The sequence below is a fragment of the Arachis duranensis genome, chromosome 3, assembly GCF_000817695.3.
Source record: "Arachis duranensis cultivar V14167 chromosome 3, aradu.V14167.gnm2.J7QH, whole genome shotgun sequence".
NCBI lineage: Eukaryota > Viridiplantae > Streptophyta > Magnoliopsida > Fabales > Fabaceae > Arachis > Arachis duranensis.
Window position 1 is genome coordinate 61,203,402 of NC_029774.3, and position 9,995 is coordinate 61,213,396.

General features: G+C 37.6%; 1 long non-coding RNA gene across 1 annotated transcript in view; it reads left to right on the forward strand.

Annotated features, from left to right (window-relative positions):
* Positions 1 to 2,919, forward strand: part of LOC127745790 (uncharacterized) — a 22,866-nt gene extending 19,947 nt beyond the window's left edge. Inside the window, exons 2-3 of the long non-coding RNA XR_008007352.1 lie at positions 2,417 to 2,564; positions 2,679 to 2,919. This is a non-coding gene — a long non-coding RNA (uncharacterized LOC127745790). The remainder of the gene's footprint in view (positions 1 to 2,416; positions 2,565 to 2,678) is intronic.
* Positions 2,920 to 9,995: the final 7,076 nt, after the last annotated feature.

Sequence of the window (9,995 nt, forward strand, 5' to 3'; positions counted from 1 at the left end):
ATGCATGCAAGAATGCTATGAATGTCAAGATGAACACCAAGAACACTTTGAAGATCATGATGAACATCAAGAACATAATTTTGAAAAATTTTTTATGCAAAGAAAACATGCATGACACCAAACTTAGAAATCTTTAATGCATGGACTCTAACAAACGAAAAATGCATATGAAAAACAACAAACAACACAAAACAAGAAATCATCAAGATCAAACAAGAGGATTTACCAAGAACATCTTGAAGATCATGAAGAACACTATGAATGCATGAATTTTCGAAAAATGCAAGAAAAAAATTTTTTAAAGCATGCAATTGACACCAAACTTAAAAATTGACTCAAGACTCAAATAAGAAACACAAAATATTTTTAATTTTTATGATTTTCTAATTTTTTTTTTGTATTTTTATTTTAATTATTTTTATGATTTTATTAATTTTTTTGGATTTTTTATAAATTTTTTTTGAAAATATTTTAAAAAAAACGAAAAAAAGGAAAAGAAAAATTTTGAAAAAGTTTTTGAAAAGAAAATTACCTAATCTGAGCAACAAGATGAACCGTCAGTTGTCCATACTCGAACAATCCCCGGCAACGGCGCCAAAAACTTGGTGGACGAAATTGTGATTCCTTTGTTATTGTATTTTGTAAAATTCATTGCTTTTTTTTAACTTTGTGTGGACACAACTCCGTTCAACTTAACCAGCAAGTGTACTGGGTCATCCAAGTAATACCTTACGTGAGTAAGGGTCGATCCCACAGAGATTGTTGGTATGAAGCAAGCTATGGTCACCTTGTAAATCTCAGTTAGGCAGATTAAATTAGTTTATGGTGAGTTCGAAAATTAATAAATAAATAGAAAATAAAAAGGGATAGAAATACTTATGTAAAGCAATAGTGGGAATTTTAGATAAGTGTGTGAAGATGCTGTGCTCCTCTCGTATCTCTATTTTCTTATTACATTCATCCAGTCCTTCTTACTCCTTTCCATGGCAAGCTGTATGTAGGGCATCACCGTTGTCAATGGCTACATCCCATCCTCTCAGGGAAAACGTTCCTATGCTCTGTCACAGCACGGCTAATCATCTGTCGGTTCACAATCAGGTTGGAATAGAATCCCTTGATTCCTTTGCGTCTGTCACTAACGCCCAGCCTTCAGGAGTTTGAAGCTCGTCACAGTCATTCAATACCGGAATCCTACTCGGAATACCACAGACAAGGTTAGACTTTCCAGATCCTCATGAATGCCGCCATCTATCTAGCTTATACCACGAAGATTCTGTTGGGGAATCTAAGAGATATGTGCCTGGTCTAAAGTAGAACGGAAGTGGTTGTCAGCACGTACGTTCATAGGTGAGAATGATGATGAGTGTCACGGATCATCACATTCATCAAAGTTGAGTATAACGTATATCTTGGAATAAGAATAAAAGAGAATTGAATAGAAAGTAACAGTAATTGTGTTGAAACTTGAGGTACAGCAGAGCTCCACACCAAAGTAATAGTAATTGTATTGAAACTTGAGGTACAGCAGAGCTCCACATCCTTAATCTATGGTGTGCAGAAACTCCACCGTTGAAAATACATAAGAAAAAGGTTCAGGCATGGCCGAATGGCCAGCCCTCTCCATGATCAAGTGACCGAATGATCCAGGACTTAAAGTGGTCAAAAGATGTCTAATACAATAGATAAATGTCCTATATATACTAGACTAGCTACTAGGGTTTACATGAGTAAGTAATTGATGCATAAATCCACTTCTGGGGCCCACTTGGTGTATGCTTAGGCTGAGCTTGATCTATCCACGAGCTGAGGCTTCTATTGGAGTTGAACTCCAAGTTATAACGTGTTTTGGGCGTTCAACTCCGGATCATGACGTTTTTCTGGCGTTTAACTCCAGACAGCAGCATGTACTTGGCGTTCAATGCCATGTTACGTCGTCAATTCCCGAATAAAGTATGGACTATTATATATTGCTGGAAAGCTCTGGATGTCTACTTTCTATCGCCGTTAAGAGCGTGCCAATTGGAGTTCTGTAGCTCCAGAAAATCCATTTCGAGTGCAGGGAGGTCAGATTCCAACAACATCAGCAGTCGTTTTGTGAGCCTTTTTCAGAGTTTTGCTCAAGTCCCTCAATTTCAGCCAGAAATTATCTGAAATCACAGAAAAATACACAAACTCATAGTAAAGTCCAGAAATGTGAATTTAACATAAAAACTAATGAAAACATCCCTAAAAGTAGCTTGAACTTACTAAAAACTACCTAAAAACAATGCCAAAAAGCGTATAAATTATCCGCTCATCAGTCAGCACTGAATACATTCCTCTTCATATATGTTGCTGAACTCTACGAAATTGAATTGCTGAAGAAGTAATAGATATGTATTTGTTAATAATCACCTTTTTACAAATCTTTTGATAGTGGTGAGATGCATGAGAAGAAACAGGAGCAAATGCATCAGAAGGAGCAATAGTAGCAGCAGCAGGAGTATCAGTTTCAACAACAATAGCAGAGTTTGGAACCTAAACTTGGGATGATAATTTTAGGTTTTATAATTTTAGCTATCAAGGTATCATAATTTTTGTTAGGTTTTATTTGTATGTTAACTCAATGCTGTGAATTTTGATGAGCTTTCTTTTCATTCCAACTTCTTCTCTTTAATTGCCCTCCCACAATTTTGTAGGCTGGCAACCTTCAATTTCCAAGCCAAGCACTTTCACTGTCCCGGTGGCCAGTGAGTTCCCCACTTCATTTGCCTCAAAATTTTCTATTTGCCATGTTTTTTGCAGCTGAATTTGACAAAACCCACTTCAATATTTGATTTTTGCAATCTTGCAATTCATGTTCATATATAGTATTAGCATTCGCCTAGTGCTTTGGCTGTTGATTTTGCCTTGTGCTTTAAACTAAAGTTCCTGATATGGTAAAGCTACAAACTTTTTACTATGTGCTTGTAAAATATACTAGTTATTGGAGCATGAGAAAATGACATTTCAAATTTCTTGTCACTTGTGTTGATTAACTCAGCATGAACTAGCTCTGTTGTTTATACTACTAAATATGGATATGTTGATTGGTAGAAATGATTTATCCTAACTTATCATCTTAAATGTTCTTCTAATTACTAAATGAAGGAAGAATTTAGTTATTTCTTCTTTTCAGGATTGTAAGACATGGATTGTATCCTCTCTTAATCTAACATTTAGATAGATTTTTAGGATGTTGTATGGTATAAAATTGGCTTTTCTAGGAAGCTACAAATTTCTCAGGATGCTTTTGAATTTATTTGTTGTAGGAAACTGCAAAGTATCCTACTAAACGAAATATCAATGGAAGTACTTTTAGGACCTTGCAATGCTGCTCATGTTACGAAGAAATATCTGAGGCAGCAGCAGCAGCTACTACTATTTTAATAATTCATGATTTTCTAACATAGAATTGTAATTATTTTTAATGTTTCTTTTGGAAGTTAAATTTATTTTTTCTTACATGTTTTATTCATGTTTTATCATGTACATAATTTATATAAATTAATGGAAGATTAATTTTTTTAGTATTTTATTTTATTTGAAAGATTAACTTATCAGTATTTTTGTTTTTTTTATTTTTTCTTTTTTTTATATTTGAAAAAGGATAGACCACGCTTTTGAAGTGTAATGACAAGTTTTTAATTTTTGGCACGCTTTAAAGGCGTGGCTGTTGATGAGCGAATAACTTATACGCTATTTGGCACTGTTTTTAGTATGCTTTTAGTACATTTTAGTTAGCTTTTATTATATTTTTTTTAGTTTTTAATTAAAATTCACTTTTCTGGTCTTCACTATGAGTTTGTGTGTTTTTCTGTAATTTCAAGTATTTTCTGGCTGAAATTGAGGGACCTGAGCAAAAATCTGATTCAGAGGCTGAAAAATGACTGCAGATGCTGTTAGATTCTGACCTCCCTGCACTCGAAGTGAATTTTATGGAGCTACAGAAGCCCAATTGGCGCGCTCTTAATTGCGTGTAGACATTCTGGGCTTTTCAGAAATATATAATAGTTCATACTTTGCTCAAGAATTGATGGCTCAAACCGTCGTTTCAAATCAGCTTCAGAATTCCCGGCGTTTAACGCTGGAACTGGCACAAAAGTTGGAGTTAAACGCCCAAACTGGCACAAAAGCTGGAGTTTAAGTCCAGGAAAAGTCTCTACACATGAAAGCTTCAATGCTCAGCCCAAGCACACACCAAATGGACCCCGGAAGTGGATTTTTACGTCATTTACTCATTCTTGTAAACCCTAGGTCACTAGCTCACTATAAATAGGACTTTTTGCTATTGTATCTTCATCTCATGACACATTACACGTTTCATATTGTATCTTCTACGGCATGAGTCTCTAAACCCCATGGTTGGGGGTGAGGAGCTCTGCTGTGTCTTGATGGATTAACGCAATTACTACTGTTTTTTTCATTCAATCACGCTTGCTTCTATTCTAAGATACCACTTGTTCTTCAACCTGATGAATGTGATGATCCGTGACACTCATCACCATTCTCACCTATGAACGTGTGTCTGACAACCACCTCTGTTCTACCTTCGTTTGAGTGTGTATCTCTTGGATTCCTTAAGCAGAATCTTCGTGGTATAAGCTAGAACCCATTGGCGGCCATTCTTGAGAATCCGGAAAGTCTAAACCTTGTCTGTGGTATTCTGAGTAGGATTTGAGGATTGAATGACTGTGACGAGCTTCAAACTCACGAGTGTTGGGCGTTAGTGACAGACGCAAAAGAATCACTGGATTCTATTCCGACATGATCGAGAACCGACAGATGATTAGCCGTACGGTGACAACGTGTGTTGAATATTTTCACCGAGAGGATGGGAGGTAGCCATTGACAACGGTGAAACCCAATATACATCTTGCCATGGAAGGAGCCTTGCGTGCATGAAGAAGAAGACAGTAGGAAAGTAGAGACAGAAGATATAGCATCTCCAAAACCTCAACCTGTTCTCCATTACTGCAAAACAAGTATTTATTTCATGTTCTTTTATTTTTTACAATTAAATCTGAGAATTATTGATATCCTGACTAAGAGTTACAAGATAACCATAGCTTGCTTCAAGCCGTCAATCTCCGTGGGATCGACCCTTACTCACGTAAGGTATTACTTGGACAACCCAGTGCACTTGTTGGTTAGTTGTGCGGAATTGCAAAAGTGTGATTGTGATTTCGTGCACCAAGTTTTTGGCGCCGTTGCCGGGGATTGTTCGAGTTTGGACAACTGACGGTTTATTTTGTTGCTTAGATTAGGAATATTTTATTTATGTGGTTTAGAGTCTTTTATTTGAGTTTAGTTTTATATTTTATGTTTGGTGTCAATTGCATGCTTTTATTTTCTTTAAAATTTTCAAAATTGCATGTCCTTAGTTCTTTCTTTAATTTTTTTTAAAAAAAAAATTCTAAGTTTGGTGTTTTCTTTGTGTTATCCTTTAAATTTTCGAAATTTTGCATTAATTTTCAAAATCATATCTTTTTTTTAGTCAAGTCAAAATTCTAATTTCAAAAATTGAGTTTTTTTTTCAAATATTTTTCAAAAATAATTTTCAATCATATCTTTTTAATTGCTAATTCCAAAATCTTTTTAATTAATTAATTAATTTAGTTTTCAATTTGCTTTGATTTTATTCTCTTTTGGTTTTTGAATTTTTTATTTTATTTTCCATTTATTTTATTTTATTATTTTTTGTTACTTTTAATTAAAATAAAATAAAAAAATAATAATAAAATAAAATAATATCCATACCATCTTCCTTTCTCCATCATGGACCTAAGTGGAATTAAATAGTCCAGAAGGACTCTGGGATCATATGCTAACCCCATTACAGCTGCATATGGGAGTATCATCTATATACCTCCCAGTAAAGCAAGCAGCTTTGAGCTAAATCCTCAACTAATTATCATGGTGCAACAAAATTGTCAGTATTCCAGTCTTCCACAGGAAGAACCTACTGAGTTTCTGGCACAGTTCTTACAAATTGCTGACACAGTACATGATAAAGAAGTGGATCAGGATGTCTACAGATTGTTACTGTTTCCGTTTGCTGTAAAAGATCAAGCTAAGAGGTGGTTGAATAACCAACCCACAGCAAGCATAAAAACATGGAGACAGTTATCAGACAAATTCCTGAATCAATTTTACCCTCCAAAAAGGATGACACAGCTAAGGCTGGACATCCAAGGTTTTAAACAAGAGGATAATGAATCCCTTTATAATGCTTGGGAGAGGTATAGAGGTATGCTAAGAAAATGGCCCTCTAAAATGTTTTCAGAGTGGGTACAGTTGGACATCTTCTACTATGGGCTTATAGAAAAAGCTCAGATGTCTTTAGACCACTCAGCTGGTGGATCTATACACATGAGGAAAATGATTGAAGAGGCTCAAGAGCTCATAGATACGGTTGCTAGAAATCAACATCTATACTCAAGCAGTGAGTCCTCTATAAAAGAAGAAGCTATGGTAGTAACTACTGATCCTAATCCTCCAGAACAGATTATTGAACTTAATCAACAATTACTCCTGATGACAAAACAATTAGCAGAGTTTAAAGAGATGCTCCAAGAAACTAAAAATGCTAACTAGAATATGGAAGCACAATTGAATCAGACAATACAGCAGCTATCTAAACAGATAACAGAAGAATGCCAAGATGTTAAATTAAGGAGTGGGAAGACATTGAATGTATCAACTCAAAGCAGCAGAAAGCCAAGAAAGGAACAACTGACAGAGGATAACCAAACCACTGTCCAAAATCTCTCTGAGGACAGTAAGAGCCCAGAGAAGAATACTTCTGGCGTTCAAACGCCAGAAAAGGGGGAAAAGTTGGCGTTAAACGCCCATTCCTTGCCCAGTTCTGGCGTTCAAACACTAGAAAATGGTGGAAAGCTGGCGTTAAACGCCCATCCTGCACCCAGTCCTGGCGTTCAAATGCCAATGAGAAATCAGACACCTGAGAGTGCTGATAGTAACCCCTCTAAAAAGGCTTCTCCAACCACCTCTATAGGGAATAATCCTACAGCAACTAAGGTTGAAGAATATAAAGCCAAGATTCCTTATCCTCAGAAACTCCACCAAGCAGAACAGGATAAACAATTTGCCCACTTTGCAGACTATCTCAGGACTCTTGAAATAAAGATTCCGTTTGCAGAGGCACTTGAGCAAATACCCTCTTATGCTAAGTTTATGAAAGAGATCTTAAGTCATAAGAAGGATTGGAGAGAAACTAAAAAGGTGTTTCTCACTGAAGAATGCAATGCAGTGATTCTGAAAAGCTTACCAGAGAAGCTTCAAGATCCAGGAAGCTTTATGATACCATGCACATTAGAAGGTGCTTGTACCAAGACAGCCCTATGTGACCTTGGAGCAAGTATCAACCTGATACCTACAACCACTATCAGAAAGCTTGGGTTGACTGAAGAAGTCAAACTAACCTGGATATGTCTCCAACTTGCTGATGGCTCCATTAAATACCCATCAGGCGTGATTGAAGACATGATTGTCAAGCTAGGAAGACCTTTCCTAGCAACTGGACGCACTCTTATTGATGTACAAAAAGGAGAAGTGACCCTGAGAGTCAATGAGGATGAGTTCAAGTTGAACACTATCAAAGCTATGCAGCATCCAGACACATTAAATGACTGCATGAGCACTTATATTATTGACTCTTTGCTAGAAGAGATCAATATGACTAAGAGTCTCGAATCAGAGCTAGAGGACATCTTTAAAGATGTTCATCCTGATCAGGAGGAACCAGAGGAAATAAAAGAACCTCTGAAAATTCTTCAGGAAGAGGATAAGCCTCCTAAACCTGAGCTCAAACCACTACCACCATCCCTGAAGTATGCATTTCTGGGAGAAGGTGACACTTTTCCAGTGATCATAAGCTCTGCTTTAAATTCACAGGAAGAGGAAGCACTAATTCAAGTGCTAAAGACACACAAGATATCTCTTGGATGGTCCATAAGTGATCTTAAGGGCATTAGCCCAGCAAGATGCATGCACAAGATCCTATTGGAAGATAATGCCAAGCCAGTGGTTCAACCACAAAAGCTGCTAAATTCAGCCATGAAGAAGGTGGTGCAGAAAGAGGTCACTAAGTTACTAGAGGCTGGGATTATTTATCCTATTTCTGATAGCCCCTGGGTGAGCCCTGTTCAAGTTGTCCCCAAGAAAGGAGGCATGACAGTGGTTCATAATGAAAAGAATGAACTGGTTCCTACAAGAACAGTTACAGGGTGGCGTATGTGTATTGACTACAGAAGGCTCAATACAGCCACCAAAAAGGATCATTTTCCTTTACCATTTATAGACCAGATGCTAGAAAGACTAGCGGGTCATGATTATTACTGCTTTTTGGATGGCTATTCAGGCTACAATCAAATTGCAGTGGGCCCTCAAGATCAAGAAAAAACAACATTTACCTGTCCTTCTGGCGTATTTGCTTACAGAAGAATGTCTTTTGGTCTATGCAATGCACTTGCAACTTTTCAAAGGTGCATGCTATCCATCTTCTCTGATATGGTAGAGAAGTTCCTGGAAGTCTTCATGGATGACTTCTCAGTATTTGGAGACTCATTCAGCTCCTGTCTTGATCATCTAGCACTTGTCCTGAAATGGTGCCAAGAGACTAACCTGGTCTTAAACTGGGAGAAATGTCACTTTATGGTGACTGAAGGATTGTCCTTGGGCACAAAATTTCAAGCAAGGGAATAGAGGTGGATCAAGCAAAGGTAGAAGTAATTGAAAAATTACCACCACCTGCCAATGTTAAGGCAATCAGAAGTTTTCTGGGGCATGCAGGATTCTATAGAAGGTTTATAAAGGATTTTTCAAAAATTGAATAACCTCTAAGCAACCTGCTAGCTGCTGACACACGATTTGTGTTTGACACATAGTGTCTACAGGCGTTTGAGACCCTAAAAGCCAAGCTGGTCACAGCACCAGTCATCTCTGTACCAAATTGGACATTACCATTCGAACTAATATGTGATGCCAGTGACCATGCTATTGGTGCAGTGTTGGGATAGAGGCACAACAAGCTGCTGCACATCATTTATTATGCTAGCCGTGTTCTAAATGACGCACAGAAGAATTACACAACCACAGAAAAAGAGTTACTTGCAGTGGTTTATGCCACTGACAAGTTTAGATCCTATTTAGTAGGGTCAAAAGTGATTGTATACACTGACTATGCTGCTCTTAAATACTTACTCACAAAGCAGGATTCAAAACCCAGGCTCATAAGATGGGTGTTGCTTCTTCAAGAGTTTGATATAGAAATAAGAGTCAGAAAAGGGACAGAGAACCAGGTAGCTGATCACTTGTCCCGGATAGAACCAGTAGCTTGGGCGTCCCTCCCCTCTACTGAGATCTCTGAGACCTTTCCAGATGAGCAACTCTTTGCCATTGAGGAAGCACCATGGTTTGCAGACATTGCAAACTATAAAGCTGTGAGGTTCATACCCCAGGAGTACAGCAAGGTGCAAAGAAAAAAATTAATTTCAGATGCCAAGTACTACCTATGGGATGAGCCATATCTCTTTAAGAGATGTGCAGACAGAATGATCCGCAAATGTGTACCTAGAGAGGAAGCACAAAGGATCCTATGGCATTGCCATGGATCACAGTATGGGGAACATTTCGGAAGTGAGCGAACAGCCACTAAGGTCCTCCAATGTAGCTTCTACTGGCCTACTCTCTACAAGGATGCCCGAGAGTTTGTGCGTAACTATGAAAGTTGCCAAAGAGCTGGTAACTTGCCTCATGGTTACGCCATGCCTCAACAAGGGATCTTAGATATTGAATTGTTTGATGTATGGGGTATTGACTTCATGGGTCCCTTCCTACCATCATACTCAAACACTTATATTCTGGTGGTAGTAGACTATGTATCTAAATGGGTAGAAGCAATTGCCACACCCAATAATGATACCAAGACCGTGCTGAAATTCCTCCAGAAACAC